Source organism: Zootoca vivipara, chromosome 15 (genome assembly GCF_965207765.1).
Source record: "Zootoca vivipara chromosome 15, rZooViv2.hap1.1, whole genome shotgun sequence".
Classification (NCBI taxonomy): Eukaryota; Metazoa; Chordata; class Lepidosauria; order Squamata; family Lacertidae; genus Zootoca; species Zootoca vivipara.
In genome coordinates, this window is record NC_142598.1 from 26,291,153 (window position 1) to 26,314,422 (window position 23,270).

Genomic DNA, 23,270 nt, shown 5'->3' on the forward strand with positions numbered 1-23,270 from the left:
ATTTCCTTTGAAAGACAAAAACTTGCTATGTTGTTGGAATCTACAAGGAAGGAGAGAGAAAGAGAAATGGACATTTGGGAAACAATAGCGTCAGCGACTCTCTCCATTACATCATGTTCTCATTAGACTTTCAGCTGAATTTCAAAAATGTTATCAGGCTGTTTGCCAAAAGGAATAGTCAGCAGCACAATTGCATACCAGGTAGATGAAGGCACTGAAAGTCTAAACACAGAAGATCTCTCAAGATCTTTCCCTGCCCTGTTCTTCCAAACAATCTGTGGAATAGCCGTCCTGTGGCACACTTGCAGTTGTGAGGACAAAGCAAGAGTTGTTTTCTGGGCTGCCTCAATGCTTTCTGATTTGAATCCCATGCTGCAGAAGCAACACTGTCTAAATTAAGCAATTTGCAAAGGAGAATCGGATGAAAAGCTTCTATGGCCCAGGAGTGTATTCCAATTTTAAAAAAGCAAAACAGAACCAGAGAAACCAATGTCTTTATATTGATTTATTAAAATGCTGTGGGAGGCATCTCAAGCAACATACAGTGCGATTCTGTGCATGGATATTCATAAGTTAGCCCCATTGAATTCAAAGGGGCTTATTCCCAGGTAAGTGTATGACTGGAGACTGATTTCCTCATTTGATCCTAACTGTTAATAAATGCATTCTTCTTAAGGCGTTTCTAGGAGCAGTCCACCGTATGAAGATGTTTGAAATTGTCCACTGTGTCCTGCATATGACATTAGAGAAGACTGTACTCTTGGCAGAGTCTCTTGGTGTAATAATAAGACTTAAAATCCTTTTAAACTGGGATAATCCTGTGAGAATGCGAGCATGCACAACAACAAAACAGTCCTGATGTTTCAGAGACCTTCCTCTTGTTGGTTGTGCATGCAACAACTCAGCTGATTTGTGCTGTTGTTTACATTGATGCCTCCCTCCCTTGGGGAGACCTTGTAGGTCATCAACCCTGTCCATCTGTGCTTATTCTCTTGCCTTATTACAGCAACATTATGAGGGGAGCTTTTATTCCTATCCTAGAAACTGAATATGTTGCCTCTGGCTCCACAGCTGTTTGGCTTTCAACATCCCATAGGTTATATGCATTCTTTCCAATCTAATGAGACTTTCAGCCTTGTTCTCACATTTTATTTATTTAAGTATTTTAATACTCCTGGTATGTAAAACATCAAGGCAGTGTACAACCCGATATACAAATACAACAAAACATTAAACACCTCAACAACCGTATAAGATTATCATTAAAATGACAGGCTAATCTTAAGAAAATTTAAACTCTGTAGGGCTTTTTTTTGGCATAAACATTACAGAGGGTGGGCCTCTCAAGCATGCTGAATTCTTGATGGCTACAGCATCACATTGACATGCATTTGTGAATATGACACCACAGATCTAATGTCCGAGATGACACACACACATGCAACCTTACTCATAATCTTAAACACAACGCTTCTCAACAGAGTTGGCTCACATGTTCGGTTGCCAGTCATAAAATGTACAGTGATCAACTGATTTACATGCAGAATCAGCCCATTGAGGACCATTTGACAAGATAACGTTACCATGCTGATTCTAACCATCAACATCACCATTTAATCATCAGTGGGCTTATGTGATTCTTTACAATCTAAATTTTAACAGAGGAGAAATGACAGCAGAAGGGAAGGAAGATGGGAGTGAAGGAAAGAATAGAGGTTTAAGTGCAAGCTCACACTTCAGCCTACTTTCAGATGGAGATAAGGAGGAAGGCAACTTGTCAGGTTTCATATCCAAGACCACCTCCCTCAGGTCTGGGATTCCAAGGCAAATTGCTCACAAACCCTAGTGAAGGTTAAGTGATTCCTTTTTCTAAAACTCACCTTAAAACTGTAACGGCTGCCTTTGCAGGAAAATCACAACAGCTTTATTCCTGAAATTTGACAGGATCCTCTGAAGGGACAACCTTGCACATGAATTTTATCCAATTGCCCCATAACATTAAAAAGTTGCAGTGTGTGTGTGTGTGTGTGTGTGTGTATGTGCTCTCAGCAAAAATGTCCCTGGACCTATTTGCCTGTAATTTGGCAGAATTTAGCTACTCTGCCTTCAAATTTCACCCACTTCTGTGAAAAGGGGGGAAAGTTATAGCAATTTCTTATTTGATTTCCTCATAATAGATGGACTTTTTGAGAGGAGGAGATGAAGCAAGCTTTGATGGAACCCAAGCTGAACTGGGCAGGCTGCACAGTGTCCCAGATTGAGGAAGGCAATTTCTGAATTAGAGTCCAAACTGAATCTTGCTGTATGCCCCTATGAAATCATCCTTTAGGCTATAACAGGCACCCCCAAACTTGACCCTCCAGGTGTTTTGGGGCTACAACTCCCATCACCCCTAGCTAACAGGGCCAGTGGTCAGGGATGATGGTCCCAAAACATCTGGAGGGCCGAGTTTAGGGATGCCTGGGCTATAATAGTAAGTGCCTACGTCTGGTTCTGGTGACATCAGACATGGGTTCATGGAATCATAGAATTGTAGAATTGGAAGCGACTTTGAGGGTCTTCTAGTCGGAACCCCGGCAATGCAAGAGACTCAACTAAAACATCCAGTTTTGGGCAAGATCTTGAAGTTAGGAAAACTAAAGGTTAAAAACATTCTGTGTCTCATTTCAAGCTATGATTACATATGAAGCATTTGTGTGGTTTCAGTTCCGCTTTCTAAATGCAAAAGCAAAAGAAGAGAAAATCAAAGCAAAACCCTGCTTGTCTGTTTTGGGGTCTAAACCACTGAGTTTGGCTTAATTTCACCTAAAACCACAATTTGTCTCTGAGTGGCTCAGAATTTAAGCTCAGGATCATGAACTTTGGCAAACCTCTCAGAGCAAGTCAGGGTCCAATTATCCTGCAAGTTACTCCCGATGAAATCACTGAGCATTCTGAATTTTTAGAGTTTGTATGGAAACCTGAAACCAGACGAGTTTTGCCTTGTTTCCCCTTGCTTTAACTATTGTTATCCATGATGCAAGAATCTTTCTGATGCAGTATGAATCCTTTGATAAGGTAACATTTGTATGATGCTGGAGCTGGGTTTTTTAATGTCATAAAGTTTAAAGCCACAGGAAGTCCTTAAATGCAAATCCTGCTGAAATTGGATCATCTTAAAGGATGGTCCTGGTTGTGGACGGGCCCACAACACAGTTCTCCCCCCTGGCATGGGGGGAGTGATCCCCTTTATGCCAGGGTGGCACCACAATCACCCTAGGCCTCTTTTGGCCAATCACGATTGAGTGGGGTGATTGTGGGGGTTATAAAAGTGGCAGTGTGACGTGCGCTGAGGATCTGCTTTGCGCTGCCATAAACTCGCGCACCCTCCCTTTCATTTTAGGTACCCTCTGGCCTTGCTTTGAACTTTGGTTGGTCACCTGTCTTGGGATGGGGGATGGGTAGGAGTTTTTTTCCCCATTTGGCAGATTGGCACTGGTCACTTGGTTTTCGCCTACCTCTTAGCAATTGTCACAACTTTGTAAGGTTTGGCGGTTAGGCATTGACTTAACCAGTTTGCCAGAGTGGTGTAGTGGTTAAGAGTGGTAGGCTCGTAATCTGGGGAACCGGGTTCGCGTCTCTGCTCCTTCACATGCAGCTGCTGGGTGACCTTGGGCTAGTCACACTTCTCTGAAGTCTCTCAGCCTTACTCACCTCACAGAGTGTTTGTTGTGGGGTAGGAAGGGAAAGGAGAATGTTAGCCACTTTGAGACTCCTTAGGGTAGTGATAAAGTGGGATATCAAATCCAAATTCCTCCTCCTCCTCCTCTTCTTCTTCTTCATGTGTGTGTGGGTGTCAGCCATCGCCTGCCCCTCCATGTTCAAGGGTATTCCGTTAAAGGAATCTGGGGCCTGGATCCTGTCCAAAGTCTGCTTGAGGCTCTAGGGCCATGCCAGGCCTCTGGGAACACTGAGGAGAGCTGCAGGTGGGCTCCTCCGACATGGCTCCCTCATTGGTGGTTTACCCTTCCCGACTCCCTGAAAGGTGGGCAGGAGTCAGTTAAGAGTTTATTGCCAATGCCTAAGCCAATACCGCTCACATTTTCTGTAATCAATAAAGTTGTGGCCTAAATTTTGCCCATTAACCTTAAACCAAAATCTGTGTCTGTGTGAATTTATTTCTTGGGGGGGGGGGCTGGCTTGGAGGCCTTGACACGCAAAAACCAGCATCCACTCCCAACTCAAATTAACAGGAGCTGCATACAGTGCTGCTATGCAACACCCATTCATTTCAATGGGACTTGGACAAGAGAACTTCCCCATCAAATGTGCTTTTCATCTGGACATGATCAATGTACAATAATTATATACCAAAAACTACTGAGATTGTTTCAGGAGACTTAGCCAAGATTTTTCAAGTCAAATTTAAAACTACTTTATTTTACTTAACGGTGGCTACCGAGCCTTTTATACATTTATGTGTTTAATATGTCTGGATTACCAATGTTTTATGGATGGTCCTCTTTCTCTCTCTCTCTTATGATTTTATTGTCTAAATTATGCCAATAAAGGCTGAATGAAATGAATGAAAAATAAGATATATGGAAGCCCCGAAGAGAGAGGAAAAGCTCATTCCTTACCTCTCAATAAACTGACCATAATTTTATTTTTATTTTTATAATTTGCATTTCCCTCCCCCTTTGATAAACTGGTTCAATGTGACGTGCACATCTTTCTAGTTTTTAAAAAAATACGTTTTCAAATTAAGGTAAAAAAGGATAAAGCACAGTACAGAAGGCTAATATCGAAGGTTAATTCAGATCAATCCAAATTAAATCTTGTGGTTTTTTGCACCAATTAAACTCAGTGTTTACAATGCCCATCGATTCTGATCCTCTGAGTCTGTTTGTTCCAAGACTGTGCACACAAAGTCCAGTTTTTCCCAAAACTGCTGCACCAATAGAGTCACTTACTTTTACCCTCGTTGGCAGGGCTTCAAATGCAGTGCTGGAATCGCCAGACAGATCATTCTCGAGACCGGGTTCAGGTTAATCTGCCCACACTATCTACAGGAATTGTCTCACCCCATATATATTGTGTCACATAACACTCAGTGTTACTCAATCATTTAATCTCATTGTGCAACGAAGTTTGCCTCTCGAGAAGAATGGACTTTACTCATCAGAAGCATCAAACAGAGGTTGAAGGAGAATTTTGCCTATGAAAGCTCTTCTTCATTTATTAATTTTTCTGTTCCTTCTTTTTGAAATGATTTGAGTGCCTTTCAGGGTAAAACACTCAATGCACCTTGATGGGTTCTCGGATTGCTAATGGAAAAGGTTATTAGCCTCTGAGAAGAATCTGGATAATGTATTTTTCTTATTAGCCAATAAATCATTAATTTGGTAAGGGAAAGAATCCTGAGGGATATTTATAAGGCAGGTTTGGTAGTTGATCGGTTGAGGTAAAAGGGGGGGAAAGTAAGGATGGGAGGAAAGAAGGAAAAGTGATAACAAAGGAATTGAGGTATAATGACTGTTGGATTTTTCCTCTAAAGATCCTTCCCCAATTTTTTTCATTTACGAATGCCCAGCTGGGGACTTAAATTATGAGGGAGCTGTGCATCTGATTATTACTTAGTTCACAGAGCAGAGGAACTGAGATATGCAGTAAGGACAGATGTTACCCCTGTGAAAGTTAGTTGCTGTCCAAATTATCTGATGTCCATACGAATTACTTAAGATGCTTTGAATGGACACCAATTATTAGCTGGAAGTAAGGCTCCTCTCCAGAGTCTCATCCGTGGATTCGAATTTCACTCCACCATTGATTTTCCAGCTGCAGGGATTTTGTTAAAAATTCTTGAAGAGATCTGCACCAACACTGAACTATAAGGGAAGGTACTCGTGTACAAATACAATTGGTGTCTGCTGTATTTTGTACATTTTATAGCGATGGATCGCAGTGAGATGTTTCACACTTAGACTTGCAAAACTGGCTTGCATAACGTTATCTGCATGTGTGCTAATTTAATTTACTTTCTATAAATGGTAGGTTTCCTTCCATTACTTTCTATAAATGGTAGGACTCTTTGTGAAGACCTATTGTCCTTCCTTCAATTGAATATCTGTCAGACTGTTGTTGTTGTTGTTGTTGTTGTTGTTGTTGTTGTTGTTGTTGTTGTTGTTGTTTTCCATGGGCTTAACATTCTGGGTAATAGACTGAAAATCAGAGTTGTTTGACACCGGCAGTGGAATCCCACATCTTTCCTGCAGTGTCAGATCTGACTGAATATTCAATTTTACATATTTGAATCCTATACATAATTACAACAATAACCTTGGAAAACTAGCATGTCTGGGGAAAGGGTCACTAAAAATCTCTTCCCCCCCCCCCCATGCTAGATGTATATGTATTGGGAGTTTGGTGCAGGGTTTCAAAACTCGACTATATCTCCCCCCCTCCCATTTCAAGAAAAGACTCAGGCAGAGTCTTTGTCCCAGTTGGTCTGATGACAGATCAGCCAAAGAAGAGAATCGCTGCATTCTCCAAAATGTTTTCAGAGTAGAACATGAAGGAGAAATTGGCAGGAGTCAAGGATTCTTGCTGGAACTCTGAACTTGGCTGATGAAACAAGAACTGACCCCAAATCAAGGACTAGAATTGATACGAGAGGTAGGAACCTGCACAACAGCTGTCAGGATGTTTTGCTGATGAACACTTGTAAAATGCAGCAAAGGTTTATTCCCAGTTGGTTTGTTTATAAAGCGAGGACGGCTAATTAAATACAGAGAAAGGTACAGCAATGATACTGATGAATCCCAGCTATAAAACCCATAAAGATCTTTTGCGTTTCTTTCGACGGTATTGAGATTTTGTTTTTATACATACAGAGCGCATGTGACGAATGATGGTTTCTGGCTACTGTTGCATGTTTATTTTCACAGCCAGGGAAGAGGATAGTGAAGAAAACAGGAGAGAGGAGGGAGAAAGTGAAAAGAAGACTAATTAAATAATTATTCCAATAAGGCTAGTACAGTAATGTCAACCAGATGTTTTGAATTTCATGGACACATCTGATCTTCAGAAGTGCACACTTGTGTGTGTGTTGCTACACGTTCTCCAAAAGTCAGTTGGATCCTCCGATGGGACAGAGGACTCATAACATTCCTTCACTAGATTATTCTAATCTGCAAGCCAGTGGCTTTACTTAAACAGGGGGCTACCGGACCCAAGATTTCCAAGCCAGTCATATCTACTGGGTCTTCTCCACATCTGTTTTGAGCAGGTGGTGACTGTACTGCCAATCAATCAGTCGGGATACTTCTGCTTCCTAGTTCCTGCATGATGCTAGTTCCCAGCACAATGTAATCATTGCTGGATTGTTCAGTTTCAGGCTGGGGGAGAGGGGAATTAAATGTTTAACCGCTTCCTATCGCGGGTGGCACTGTGGGTTAAACCACTGAGCCTAGAGCTTGCCAATCAGAAGGTCGGTGGTTCGAATCCCTGCGACAGGGTGAGCTCCTTTTGCTCGGTCCCAGCTCCTGCCAGCCTAGCAGTTTGAAAGCACGTCAAAGTGCAAGTAGATAAATAGGTACTGCTACAGCGGAAAGGTAAACGGCGTTTCCGTGTGCTGCTCTGGTTTGCCAGAAGCGGCTTAGTCATGCTAGCCACATGACCTGGAAGCTGTACGCCGGATGACGCGAGATGTGCACCGCAACCCCAGAGTCGGTCATGACTGGACCTAATGGTCAGGGGTCCCTTTACCTTAACCTTTACAGGGTTGGACTTGGCAGGGGGTTGGACTGGAAGGTCCTTGTGGTCTCTTCCAACTCTATGATTCTATTAAAAATGACACACAAAATTAGTATGTGATGGAGACGGGGTGGGGTGGGGGTGGTCTTCAATCTTCGCTTTCTCCCTTGCTAGTTTCACATGGAAAGCGAGTATTCAAGCACTGGATCTTTTAAGTGGCAAACTACAGAACTGCATCACGAGTGGGGAACCACATCCTTAATTCCTCCATCACCTCTGGGCCAGTTTTGCCAGGTGGGCAGCCCACCCCACATGCCAATGTTAAATGGGGCTTACTGTGACTGCTAATCAGCTGGAAGGTGGTTGCAGCGATCCCCTTCGTAGTCCATTTGCAGGTGTGGTTTATAGCTGTGCAACTGGTATTCAGTAGCATGCCTTCTGTTTTTGCACTCCTACAAAAGGTTATGATACTATTGTTATAGATTTGGGGGGATCCCCCTAAACCCTAGAAAATGATAAATGGGAGGATTTTGATTAATTGGGATAGGGATGAAAGTACTAGGTGCTGAACTGTGCCAAACAAGGAATCCCTTGGCTGGCTTAGGCAAACCAACCTGGCTGGCCTAGAGAAGAGCAATTATGTTAACATGGGATTGATGGGCCATCCGAGAGTAATCCTTTGGCCTGGGGAGACAGGTGTTGCCAAAGTGATGGGGTATGTGTTTGAGGTGACAGGAGAAGACAGTTTTTGAGCAAGGGCTGCTGAGAAGAAGAAGGAAGAAGACAGACTGGGATCCATCTTGGGAAGGCTGGTTGGGGAGATGCCTTGGACTCCGTGGCTGCACTGCTGTGGGGGACAAACCCATCTTGAAATGACGATGCTGTAAGATTTGGATTCCCTCCATGCAGCCTGATGGTGTAAACATAACAATAATAATAATAATAATAATAATAATAATAATAATAATAAATTTATACCCCGCCCATCTGGCTGAGTTTCCCCAGCCACTCTGGGCGGCTCCCCATCGAGTGCTAAAAACAATACACCATTAAATATTAAAAACTTCCCTAAACAGGGCTGCCTTCAGATGTCTTTGAAAAATAGGATAGCTGCTTATTTCCTTGACATCTGATGGGAGGGCGTTCCACAGGGCAGGTGCCACTACCGAGAAGGCCTCTCTCTGGTTCCCTGTAACCTCACTTCTCGCAATGAGGGAACCACCAGAAGGCCCTCGGCGCTGGATCTCAGTGTCTGGGCTGAATGATGCGGGTGAAGACGCTCCTTCAGGTATACAGAACCGAGGCCATTTAGGGCTTTATAGGTCAGCACCAACACTTTGAATTGTGCTCGGAAACGTACTGGGAGATAATGCAGATCTCTCAGGACCAGTGTTATATGGTCCCGGCGGCCACTCCCAGTCACCAGTCTAGCTGCCGCATTCTGGATTAATTGCAGTTTCCGGGTCACCTTCAAAGGTAGCCCCACGTAGAGTGCATTGCAGTAATCCAAGCAGGAGATAACTAGAGCATGCACCACTCTGGCGAGACAGTCCGCGGGCAGGTAGGGTCTCAGCCTGCCTACCAGATGGAGCTGGTAAACAGCTGCCCTGGACACAGAATTAACCTGCGCCTCCATGGACAGCTGTGAGTCCAAAATTACTCCCAGGCTGGGCACCTGGTCCTTCATGTTTAAGAAACCATGTTTCTTAAAGCTACAACAGTCTCTGCCGTGTCACAAACCCCAAAAGAACACAGGTGAGTGCCTGGAACCCCGTGGGCTCTTGCCGCCACTCAGGAGCTACCCAACCTTTGTAACACTATTATAGTTAAACCATGGAATTTGCTCCCACAAGAGGCAGTGATGGCCATCAACTTGAAGGGTTTTACAAGAGGATTGGACACATTCATGGAGGATGAATCTATTAGTGGCAGGGGCAGCCTATCCTTCACCACCTAAGGAGAAACAGGAAGTTTCCACCTCTTCCCCCAGCCAAAGCCAGGGTCCTGCCGCCACCCCCTCTCCTCAATTCTCTAATGGCAGGGAGGTAGGAGGAGCTCCAGTTAGTCGTTATTCACTGCAATGGCTGAGTTCTACCTCTACTGGTGGAGGCAGCATGCCTCTGAACACCAGTGGCTGAGAATCACTGTGAAGTGTGCTGCTGTACTCAAGCCTTGCTTGCAGGCTTCCCATAGGCATCGGATTGGCCACTGAGAACAGAATTCTGGACTAGATGAGGCTTTGGCCTGATCCAGCAAGACCTTCTGTTGGGTTACCATAAGGTAGCCAGAAGAAGAAGATGACAGGACTCCTGTACCTTTAGGAGTTGCGCAGAAGAGGGAATGTCAGCAGATGTAGCTTGTTACTCCTACCTCTGGTCAACCTACCAGGAGCTCTTGTTTTGCTTGGGTGTATGGACCTGGCCATACACCCAAGCTGGACTCCCTGGAAAAGACCCAGATGTTGGGAAAGATTGAGGGCACAAGGAGAAGGGGATGACAGAGGACGAGATGGTTGGACAGTGTTCTCGAAGCTACCAAGATGAGTCTGACCAAACTGTGGGAGGCAGTGGAAGACAGGAGTGCCTGGCGTGCTCTGGTCCATGGGGTCACAAAGAGTCGGATACGACTAAACGACTAAACAACAACAATGGACCTGGCCTACAACAACTGCATAGAACAATAATGACTTGTTATTGTCAGGAATGTTGTACATGAGTTCCATCCTGAGACAAAACAAGCACACCCTTTATTCTGCAAAGATAAAGAGATTATATCATTCAGGTTTTGGCAAGGGAATGATAGCTAGGTTTTGGTAAAATGTCTTTTTTTGTCTCTCCTCTTATTCCAGATGTCATCCTGCTGAATAGATCCAGCAACCCTCGCTTTCAGTCTTCATTTCACCTCTAGCAACGATACAGCAGTTCTTAAGGGATTATTATTATTATTATTAAAAATGAGACCACAGTGTGGAAGATAATGAATCAACAGATTAAGGAAAATATATCCTCCTTTCCCAAGGGAGGGTATCCAGGGACCAGATCCTTGCTTTAGCTCAACTCCTTAAATCAAAAGAGAAACATCTTTCCCTCAAATTATCCTGGAGTGATCTCTTTGACGTCAGTCGGCCTACTATGAAATGAGTGGTTTTTAGGACGGCAGCAGTCTTGGTATAAGTTGGCAGGACTCCACTGAAAGCAGCGGAAATCTCTCAGTTAACCTCAGCTGAGGATTTGGGCCTCTGTTTCAGACAAGGAATTGACAACACAAAAAAACAAAGTGGGAAGAAATATATTGTTTATATCAGCAGAGATGGAGCTGAAACACAACCCTCTTTCCCCAACACATTGTGATCCCAATAGCAATCAAGGACTCCTGTTGACCATAATCAAAGATTAGGGGTAGGAGGCAAATGTAGCGGAAGAAACCACTCTGGATAGTGGGGAAAGAATTATCTCAAAAATAATGTACTTATGAGAATATAGAAACTACCCAGAAATGGTGCGTTCTGGACACCTGTTGGGAAGATGTAAGGCTGTTATTGAGCTGGATTTTTAAAATTTGGGCAAATCTTATAATCTTGAATTCAACCATACTAGTTTTTTGTTTTGTTTTTTAGAATACAGAATCGTTGCAGAAGCAGCCAAGTACATTTGGGGTATGTGGAGGCTGTTGTTGTTGTTGTTGTTTGCTTGTTGTTACAATTGGAGAACCACTACGAAATGTGACTCCGTCCCTGCAGCCCTACATATGAGCACTTCACTGCTGTGTAGCAGAGGAAGATTCCTAGAAGCCTATTTCTGATTTGTATCTAGGCTTACTTCTGCTAGGGAGTGGGGACTACAGGGTTGGTGTCAAAGGCTTCTTATATTTACCGAAGCAAAATAAAAATGGAAACGTTTTCTCATTTACAGGAGCTACCGTAGTTGGAAAGCACAGAGATGCCAAAATGGCAATATACTGTACAGTCATACCTCGGTTATTTATTTATTTATACCCTGCCCATCTGGCTGGGTTTCCCCCTCCACTCTGGGCGGCTTCCAACAAATACCAAAATACATTAAAATATCACAGATTAAAAACTTCCCTAAACAGGGCTGTTTAAGTACACTTCGATTTGAGTACTTTCAGTTTAAGTATTCCGCGGACCCGTCTGGAACGGATTATTCCACTTTCCATTACTTTCAATGGGAAAGTTCGCTTCAGGTTAAGTACAGACTTTTGGAACCAATTGTGTACTTAAACCGAGATACCACTGTAAATTTATCTGCAGAAATTGTGCTTTCACCTATTGGACTTCTGCTCCAAGTCCCCAATGCTTTCCCACTGATGTTTTCTACTGTAATCAGTTACCAATACATTGGTTGTTGAATGGCTTGGGTCCCGAACAAATCGGTTCCCGAACGGCGCAAACCCGGAAGTGAGTGTTCTGGTTTGCGAACGTTTTTTGGAAGCCAAATGTCTGACGTGGCTTCCGCTGCTTCCGATTGAGTGCAGGAAGCTCCTGCAGCCAATTGGAAGCCACACCTTGGTTTCTGAATGGTTTCAAGAGTCGAACGGACTCCTGGAATGGATTAAGTTCAAGAACCAAGGTACCACTGTAAGTAGTTAATGGACCCTTGGTGTCATTCAGCAGCGGTTTTTCCCCCTTTTCTTTTCATCTTACCTGCACAGCCCTATCTGTTTCTTAAGTCACACCAGAATGTGACAGAATGTTGGGACAGTGGGTGGAATGCTGGGATCCAGCTTTATAGAAAAATGTTAAGAGCAATGGGAAACCCATGTGTTAGTATCGGATCAGGGCCAATTATCGCCACAAGAGAAAGGGCTGCCCCGAAGCCACATCCCAGCAGCTTCCTGATGGAACTAGCAAAATAAGATTAGAGGGACGGATGTTTGCAGGATTGGCTGGAACGGGTTTGTTACAAAACTAATGGGAAGCTGTTACCGCTGTGAGTAGAATGGGGCCTGTTTATTTTGGTTTCTGCTCCTGCTCCGTGGGCCAAATAATTTGGTCAGCTGATTCGTTTTGGACTGCTTTTTGTCTCCAAATTTGCAAGTGCTAGTGTAACATCCTCTGCCTATTGTGCAACACCCTGCTTTCCTTTTTTTAAAGCCTGCCTTTATTAAATGATTGCTTCACTAGGAAATTGAAAGTGTTACTGAAACACAGCTTGCCCAAACATTGTGGCTCAGCTGTCTGCACATAGGATCTCCCTGGGCTTTGTTGCTTGGCAGCGGCCTCTTCCAAAGTCCTCTGGAAATAAGGAGGTTGTCTGCCTAGGAAGGCCTCAGACCACAGAGGCAAGAGGCCTTTTTCTGCCGAGATGCTTTATCATATACAACATTTATTTGTAGTGCAAATTATCTTGGCACCTTTTGCTTATCGAAAAGGGTGTCTTGTTTGCTTGCTGTTGTTTATTAAATGATAAGGGTGGTCCAAAACAGGCCAAATGGAAACACAAGCCTGATTTGTCTTTTGTATTATCATAGCTGCCAAGTACCCCGTTTTCTCTGGGAAAACCCCGATTTTACTTACCTTTTCCCGGTGGTCCCCCGTATCACTTTGTCTCCCGTTTTTCTCTGTTATTTTCTCCTGCCGGTGGCCATTCCCCCCCCCCGATTTGCCCTTCTATGGGCACCAAAAATGGCCACCGCCGGCTTCAAAAGTCGCATCTACGCATGTCCGGAAGTGCATAGACGCAACTTCCGGTGTCGGCGGTGGCCATTTTGGGTGCCCATAGATGGGCGGAGCGACACCGAAAGTTGTGTCGACGCACTTCCTGACATGCGTACAAGCGACTTTTGAAGCCGGCGGCGGCCATTTTTGGTGCCCATAGAAGGGCAAAGCGACACCGGAAGTTATGTCGATGCAACTTCCGGTGTCACACGGCTGCCGGTCCAAGATTCTGCAGTCCGGGACTTGGAAGGTAAGGTATAATTTGTAAGATAGATGAAGAATCTGTATTGAGCATCTCATGGTTGTGCTCTTTTTGCATAGGAAGAAACCTCTGACACACTAGCGGCAAGTGACTCGCCACTTCTGCCTGGCTGAGAAATGGACACCTGGCCATTATAGTTTCTAATTAACTTGTTTTAAACTGTTTTAAATATCTTATTTTAAGGGTGGGTAATAAATCAAAATAGTAACAATCGCCACCTCAAGGCCTGCCCAATGGAATAAGTGCACAGCTGTAGACCATTGTAAAATGACTAGCAAAGCAAAATGACAATGGGATTGTATAAACATAAGGGACAAACTACACATTAATCCTGCTGCGTACCCTTCAATGTGTAATTTTTATTGCAGAACTAGCCAGCATGGGGTCCCTGATCCAGATGCAGGGTGAAAAGGGGTTAAATCTTCTCTCTCCATTTCCTTTTACCTTCATAATTATCATTCCTCCCCTCCAGCAGTTGCCATTTGCATTCTTTTTTTTTTTTAAAAAAAGTGAAAGTTAAATGCAAAGGTGCACTTAATGTCACACCATATTTGGCCTTTAGGTAGGGTTATCGATAGGCTGAATTACTACAGGTAGCCACAGATAAGATTAAAAGTCAAAGTGAGCATATAGTGACTCAGTTTAAGAACCACCTATTTTGTGGTCAGCAGAGGAAAGCAGTCAAGAATGAGGCATTCTTGTCTGCCACTAGAAGCATCAACTGACGATTATTTTATTGATTCAGTTCACTCCTAAAACCATGTTCCAGTAGGTTCTGGGTTCTGAAGAGCCAATATACCTTAAAGGTGGACCAGTAAGAATGGTTGGCTTTTGAACTCATGCTTCCTTCATCCGTGATCCAACCAGGCTCTGCTTCTGAACGAAAATGTCTTCTGTTGCCCTGCCCTGATTTTCCCTCTTTGTTTCACCTTCAGGATTGCAGCATTTTTGAGTGTTTGCATTCCTGGCTGCACCAAAAGAGCTGCTTCTTCTGCTCTGTTTGGATCTGAGTTGGTCATCCTTGAAGCAGCTAGTTGGAAGACCAACTCTGATGACCATGTCGGCCTTTCATTTCTGCCATGTTCTGTATGAAGACCAACCAGTTTTAAAAGTAATTTGTTGTTTGCTAAGCCCGTGCTTTACAAGGAAGTCTGCAGACAGACCTCTCTAAACATGTATCCACTCCTGAGTTCCTGCTGCATCTGGTTTCATGTTCTTGATGCTTATCCTAAACAATACAATGCTTCCTTTATTCTCTTCCCATGGAACATTCTGGAGGCTTAATCACCACCATGAGTCACTGTATTAAATGGTCAGCTTTTGTTAGCATGGTTCTACTTTCACTTGGCAGAAGCACTAGAGCATTCCTTCCTGGTTCCATTTTTATAATGGCTAGAACTCAGATAATAGGTGTTCTTTTCTTAAGTGAACTGTAAGAATTTCACAATGCTTAGATTTCACATTGCAAAATCAAAACTCAGGCCAAAGGCTGCGGGAGGAAGTTGAAAACGACAGCTCTAAACTCAAATGTGATGTGAAGTAGCTCGTTTCTGAGGAGGCTTTCTATCCTGCATAGGCACCGGCTCCTGGGGCTGAGGCACTCTCAGCCCCCCAGTGTGTTTTTTGAAGGGGCTGGGCCCCCTCAATGTTCTTCCCCCTGGTTTCTCACGATGTTGCACATGACATCAGGACCTCACATCGGGGGCCCTCAATCATCTTGAGAAGATGGCGCCTCTGATATCCTGTCAGAATGCCCACCTTACGAGGGGCAGGATGTTTAAGAAGGCCATGAAAAGTGCAATGATTTTATATACACAGACACATTTGAGATCATTGGGGGATTTTTGAGTGTATGAGTGTGGACCACATTATATGGTGCTTTACAGAAATGGAAAAGGGGGAAAGTACCTGCCAGGAGGAGCTTACATTCCATTTAAAACAAAGGGAAGGGAGAAAGGGGAGAAATGCAGGTGGGGCTGGCTTCAAAGAGCTGGCCTTTGGGGACATCTCCTGAGTGCCCACATCCCAGTAAAGGTAAAGGTAAAGGGACCCCTGACCATTAGGTCCAGTCACGGATGACTCTGGGGTTGTGGCACTCATCTCGCTTTAGTCGCCAAGGGAGCTGGCATTTGTCCGCAGACAGCTTCTGGGTCATGTGGCCAGCATGACAAAGCCACTTCTGGCAAACCAGAGCAGCACACGGAAATGCTGTTTACCTTCCGGCCGGAGTGGTACCTATTTATCTACTAGCACTGGCATGCTTTTGAACTGCTAGGTTGGCAGGAGCAGGGACCGAGCAACGGGAGCTCACCCCGTCATGGGGATTCGAACCACCGACCTTCTGATCGGCAAGCCCTAGGCTCTGTGGTTTAACCCACAGCGCCACCCGCGTCCCTCACATCCCAGTAGGGGCCCCACAAATGCCAGCTGCAATGAAATAGGTGCACTGAGGAGGAGCATGGAACGCATCTTACCCATGGGATGAAAGGGCAGCCAAGTCAAATAATGTGACTTAATGCATTTAAATATAGTCCACTGTCATTTCAGTCTAGTGCTTAAATCAGGGAAGGGGCCTGTCACTCTCCAGATATGGTTGCATGCCTCATTAACATGGGATGATAGGAGTTGTAGTCTAGCAACGTTTGGAGAGTGACAGGTCCACTAAACCTGGATTTAAACTGTTTTACGACTTAATTATAATATCAAAAATTCTCTCTTTGTGTGTGTGCGCACACACACTGATTTTTGTTTCTTCCCATTTGGAGCCATTTAAAAAGATGTCATTCTTGAACCAGGTCCTTGTTCTTCAATCAAACTGGAGCCTCTGATGTGAATTACTGAACTGCTGGTATAAACCCAAGGACCCTGTGCCTCTCCACATACCCCACCAGTGCATAAGTGTGAGTATGCACAGTTCACAACAGAATCACAGCAGAGGGGTGAGACCTGCCTTTATTTAATAATGGGAGCTATCTAATATTCAGAGGGCATATACCTCTCAGTTCTGTTCCTCCAAGAAGGGCAAAAATCAGAATGAACTCACATGATCCTCTTTGGCTTGGCAGCTTTGCTCATGTTTGAGTTGTGATAAACCCTACTGTTTGTGCAGCAAGCTTTTTGGGAGTACACTTTTTTAAAAAACAAAACAAAACCCAGCTTTACAATCTGGTTATCCAGATATTAATTACTGGGCCAAAGCGTGCAATTGGTCTAAGAGCCTTTGCAAAGTTTCGTTTCCTCTGAATAAGAAAGTATTTTGCCTAATGTTCTGTGTGACTATATTCTGATAATGCTTGCCTCTGCTATCAGTTATGTCTTGAGTTTTGATTAAGGTTTTAGGTAATACATTGACTGCCCAGCCCAACTGTGACAACTGGGCAGTAGAGCCAGTCAAGGCAGAGACATTTCGCTGCCACGACACAAAATCCCTTAATATTGATAGGTAGAAGCACAGGTGCCAACTCGAAAATATGTATTGGGACAGGGGTTCTACACAGCGGCAGTGAACCTTGTGCAGTACGGTAGTTTGCTCATGCAGTTGCTGCTGTTCCCCGCAGATTTGCCAGCAATCTTCTCAAGGTTGCTGCCTGATCGAAACACTTATCTGCAACAAGGATCATGGAGCTTTCACATAGGGAGGAGTCAATCACAATCACACTCCCTTCCTAGGCAAGGAAACCTCAGCACATCCATTAGCATCTCATGCCTTGCCCAAGGATAGAGTCATAACTCACAGAAAGCAGTCTGAGCAATTTCTGTGTCATCTCTCTCTCTCTCTCATTTCAGCTGAAATTTCCTCTGATGGAGGAAGAAAACATACACACATACACGCTCGCAATCTGTCTTGAAGTTGCCTCTCTCAAGCTGCCTGTCCCCTCCAATATATTCCTCCCATATGTTACCTTCCCATCGGGCTAAATATTTGGATTTCGTGTATGCTTTTAAAGCAAACTTGCCAAATGTGAGAGCAGCTCCAAAACAAACAAGTGGTTTATAGGCACATTGTCAACAAGCAGGTCAGATTGTGTTAGCCTTGTTGACCCTCCTCTGGTGTCAATGGAGCAGTTATTTTCTCTGAGAACAGCCAAGTCTCTGACTCATCAGAAAGGACCAAGAGGAAAAGAAAAAAAAAAGCAGATGGATCTGAGTTACTGTTGGTAGTGGAAGGAACTGGGTTTTTTTTGGCAAGGGAGAGAGGTAAAGCTTAATTTCCATCACTTTTTCTCAAGAAATGCAAACTCCTCCCCATGTTTGGCAGCTTTATATGTTTATATTCAATGGTGGCTGGTGCCCACTGGGTCTGATAGAGCAGATAGCAGGGAGAGCAACACTAGGTGGAATCAGAGCCAATGACAGGCAGAGCCAACTCAGTCTAGATTTGTCCCCATCCTCCTCTCTGCTAAGTTCCGCACGAGCAATACTGAGACAAAGGAGGAAGCTGATTGGCTGTGCTATGCTATGGTCTGAAGCTGAACATCAAAGAAACTAAGATCATGGCCACTGGTCCCATCACCTCCTGGCAAATAGAAGGGGAAGAAATGGAGGCAGTGAGAGATTTTACTTTCTTGGGTTCCATGATCACTGCAGATGGTGACAGCAGTCACGAAATTAAAAGACACCTGCTTCTTGGGAGAAAAGCAATGACAAACCTAGACAGCATCTTAAAAAGCAGAGACATCACCTTGCCGACAAAGGTCCGTATAGTTAAAGCTATGGTTTTCCCAGTAGTGATGTATGGAAGTGAGAGCTGGACCATAGAGAAGGCTGATCACCGAAGAATTGATGCTTTTGAATTATGGTGCTGGAGGAGACTCTTGAGAGTCCCATGTACTGCTAGAAGATCAAACCTATCCATTCTGAAGGAAATCAGCCCTGAGTGCTCACTGGAAGGACAGATCGTGAAGCTGAGGCTCCAATACTTTGGCCACCTCATGAGAAGAGACGACTCCCTGGAAAAGACCCTGATGTTCGGAAGGATGGAGGGCACAAGGAGAAGGGGACGACAGAGGATGAGATGGTTGGACAGTGTTCTCGAGCTACCAACATGAGTCTGACCTAACTACGGGAGGCAGTGCAAGACAGGAGTGCCTGGCGTGCTCTGGTCCAAGGGTCATGAAGAATCGGACACCACTAAACGACTAAACAACACCAACAATGCTAAGAAAAGTGATTCAATTTACTGAAATTGGGAATGCTTAAATGCATTACTGTCTGTTTCATTCTGGAATGTCCCCTGGTAACTTCCATGTGATTGGTTAACTCTGGTCACATGGGAGGTATCTTATTACATTCTCCATTTTGGTCTTGTGTATGAGTGACTTGACTGTAAAGGCTGCATCTCCATGAACACTGAAGAAGAGAAAGTGCTGGGTAACTCTCTCTAAACACAATGGGAGGAGTGCTAATGTTTCTGTGTGAATGTATGTGACAGGAAGAAGCATGGAAGCTGGTGTTCTCGCAAAGAAGCAGTAAGGAGAAATCTGCTGGAAGGAGAGTGGCTTTAATGAGCACGAGTTCCAGGGGTGCCCAAACCTTTTTCAAAGAGGGCCAGATTTGATGAAGTGAACATGCGTGAGAGCCGACCTTTTCTTTACAATTCCGCCCCCCCAAAAGTTGTTGACCTTTTTCTAGGATTGAAGTTGTTGACCCCACGATTTGACCCCAAAGTTGTTGAGCTTTTTATACGATTTGACCCCAATAAATAAACTGCCACAGGAGCTGGATAAAACTGGCCAGGGGGGCCAGATTAGGCCCCCAAGATGGACTTTGGCCATGCCTGTCCTATGCTATAAATAGGTTTTGTGGTCCATTGAAATCAAAAGAGTGGGATGACTCTGCTCCTAGGCACACTTGCCCCATTGAACTCAGAGGAATTTATTTCTGATTTTAAACACACATAGGATTGGCCATGAAGGTATTTAGGACTGGTGCCAAATGTCAGTTCTTTCCTATCACCATAGAGAGCAAAGGGAATGCAACATTACTTGGAAAAAGCATTTATATCTCTTGTGCTGAAAATTTCCCAGAAACAGAAAGTATTAAAATGCCAGCTGAAAGTAATAAAAATGGGACAAATAAACAGGACTTCTTGATTGCTGGCAAAGAAATTTGTATCTCGGCTTTCAAATGTGTCTTTGCAATGGTTGCAAGGTTGTTGCAAGGCACGGGTCAAATGAGGTAGTGACCATCCCTCACTTCTTGTATGTTTGGTGGCACTCCTTTAGCAGCAAACATTTTCCCGGGTCAATTCAGACTGATTCCTAGCCGATTCTAGCCTGTTATATCGTAGAGTGCTGCTATATATTTCAGTGTTGGGGAAACAGCCGCAAGGCCTTTTTCTTTATTGCTTTAGTGGCTGTATTTTTGTGGATTTACTATAAGCACCAGGTGAAAAGCTACTCGTTTGTCAGATGATCATACAAAATAACTTGCTTTATAAGGGTAAAGTCCAGTTTGTGAAACGTAAAATGCCTGGTGGTAAGCTTGAAGGTTTTCATCTAGGCGTGATTCAGAAAGTAAATATCTGAGTGCATGTATTCTATGTACAAAAGCCAATGGGACAGTTGAATGTGGCTTCAACACTAGCATAACACAAAGCCCTGCTGAATCTGACCAATGGTCCATCTAGAATAGCATCCTGTTCTCACATAGGATTATAGAACCATAGAGTTGGAAGGGACCCAATGGCCATCTAGTCCAACCTCTGCAATGTAGGAATCTCAGCTAAAGCATCAATGACTGATGGCCATACAACCTCTTCTTAAAACCTCCAAAGAAGGAGAGTCCACAACCTCCTGATGGAGACCGTTCTACTGTCTAACAGCTCTTTCTGTCAAAAAGTTATTCATGATGTTTAGTCGGAATCTCCTTCCTTGTAGCTTGAAGCCATTGGTCCGAGTTCCACCCTCCAGAGCAGGAGAAAACAAGCTTCTTCCCTCTTCCATGTGACAGCCTTTGACGTATTTGAAGATGGCTATCATATCTCCTTTCTTCTTCTCAAGGCTAAACATACCCAGCTTCTTCAACCGTTCCTCATAAGGCTTGGCTTCCAGACCCTTGATCATTTTGGCTGCCAACCAGATGCCTATGGGAACCTCTCAAGCAAGACCTGAACACAAAAGTACTTTCCCCACCTGCAATTACCAGCCGCTAGTATTCAGAGGTGTACAGCCTCTGGAATGCTGCCAAGCCACCATGGTTAGCAGCCACTGAAAGCCTTGGTCTCAATGAATTTGTCTATAACTCTTTTTGATAGTATAGCATCTACTGTACAGGGTGGTTTGTCCAAAGCCTTGCTGTTGCTGTTGTTATATAGGGACATCCTATATGACAACACAACAACAACAACAACAACAACAACAACAACAACAACAACAACAACAACAACAACAATGTTTATACCCCTTCCATCTGACTGGGTTGCCTCAGCCACAGGGCAGCTACCAACATATAAAAATAAAATAAAAAAACATTAAACATTAAGAAACTTCCCTGTACTGGACTGTGTTCAGGTGTCTTCTAAAGGTTGTAGAGTTACTTATCTCCTTGGCTCTGTGGGTCACATAACTTCATACCCTGCAACATTCCTCCGATCAAAATAGGGACGTCCTAAGGAAAAGTGGGACATCCCAGGATCAAATCAGAAACCAGGATGGCTTCCAGACCCTCCAAGTGTCCCTATTTTCCAGGGACATTCCCAGATTTACAGAAGCCATTTTTCAGTAAGATGGATAATTCAGTCTGGTGACACCCAACTCCATGCCCACTCAGAAAACGGTGGTGTAAAGAAACAGTTTATCACCAGATCTGTTGTTTGTTTTAGGGACGTTTCAGGATCCTCTGCTAGTACTACCCTCATGGAGCTTTCTGTGGATGTAACTGTGCAGTGGAGGCACCTCTGGCACAGATCTGGAGGTCTGCACATCTGGAGGTTAAGGTTGCTCTGTAGGTGAGGTGTATATAGATTTTTCTGAGATGAGTGCTGGCAGTGAAGTGGCACAAGAGCTAATGCGTTGTTTGGGTTTCGGAACTGTCTTAGTATATTATGTAGTATTGGCTCTGCAGTGTGTAGAGGAAATCACAGGGTATAGCATACCCTTAGATAATTTAGTAGCGCTGTCTGGATATCTGCAGCACGAGGATCTGGAAATGATTTATTAGCAGCAGACAGAATGGCATGGCAATGGCCCAAACTTAAAGAACACACAAATCACCCCTGCTAATTGACTGTCTGTTCAGGGTATAACACATTGTTCTAATGCTAAAACTGACTCATATATGTCATGTAACGTATGATAAGTTCAACTATCAGGCAGGGGCTTCTTGAGAAAATGAGTGCTTACTTTTGATTGTTTTAGGGGTGCTGGGGCATGCATACTAATGATGATGTTTCTGTATTTCTGTATTTATTTATTTGTGCCCTGCTCATCTGACTGGGTGGCACCAGTTACTTTGGGCGTTTGGCTCAAAATGTGTGGTTTTTAATTTGCTATCTTATCATAAAGCCGTTAATTGTAATGGCCTTTCAACTCGGCTATGCAAATGACAAATGGTTTGTGACACCTATGCAATTAATCTTGTGCATATTGGCCTTTCAAAGTAGGCTTGTTTTGAAATGCCAAGTGGCCAGATTTTTGAGCCATTCCCACTTGCCACTACTTTTTAAACCTTGGGGTTTGTGTGTTGTTGTTTTTTCTTCTTCTCATTCCTGCCTTTTGCATAGCAGGAATCAAAAGGGTGCAGTCCTGACTTATTCAGTTACCTTCCAGTATGTCAGGAGTGGGGATTTCACTTCAGTGACAATTGTGCTGATAGCTGATGTCCCGGAGTCCCATCTGAAGCCTACTTTAACAAGTAGAGTAGGCTCAGGACAACAATTCCCCTTGCCTGTCAGCATGCCATGCTTATTTGCTTATGAAAGCTGGCTTAAAGCAAAAGGAGTAATTAAAATATTAAAGTTCCAGAGATGGTTTGCAAGCTCTTGAGTCATCGCCACAGTGGGCTTTATTTAACCTCACCTAGCCAGGCATGCAGCTTCACACAAGGAAGCCGACTGAGAAAAGCACTGAAGATTCCAGCCGAGGGACGGGGGCAAATTACGAAACCTAGTACCATTGATTACCGGTAATAACCTGCTATAACACTTAGCCGGTATTTTTATTTCTTTCTTTGAATATTTATGAGACATACTATCATAAAATATGTTAAGGTGGCTTAAAAATGCAATACCATTGATCTATAAATATCTATACAATGTCATCTAAAACTTCAGTAAACACTGGTTAAAAAGAGACATTCATATTGTGAAGGCCTGTCTAAAAAGTGCAGTTTTCAAGAAAGGCAGGGCCGAAACTCTGCAGGAAGGGATTTCCACAAGGCAGAGGATGTTCAAGAAGAGGTCCAACTGAAGGCCAACTGAGCCTTAGGTAGGGGTGTGTGTGTGTAACACCCTTCTTAAGGTAAAGGTAAACTAAAGGTAAAGGACCCCTGGACGGTTAAGTGCAGTCAAAGGCGATTATGGGGTTGTGGCGCACATCTTGCTTCAGGCCAAGGGAGCCAGTGTTTGTCTGCAGAGAGCTTTCCGGCTCATGTGGCCAG

At 43.9% G+C, this 23,270-nt stretch overlaps 1 long non-coding RNA gene across 1 annotated transcript; it reads left to right on the forward strand.

Annotated features, from left to right (window-relative positions):
* Positions 1-320: 320 nt before the first annotated feature.
* LOC148683426 (uncharacterized) lies at positions 321-20,970 on the forward strand. Its single transcript, XR_015947180.1, has 3 exons — positions 321-608; positions 16,469-16,571; positions 20,675-20,970. It is a non-coding gene; the product is annotated as an uncharacterized LOC148683426 (long non-coding RNA).
* Positions 20,971-23,270: the final 2,300 nt, after the last annotated feature.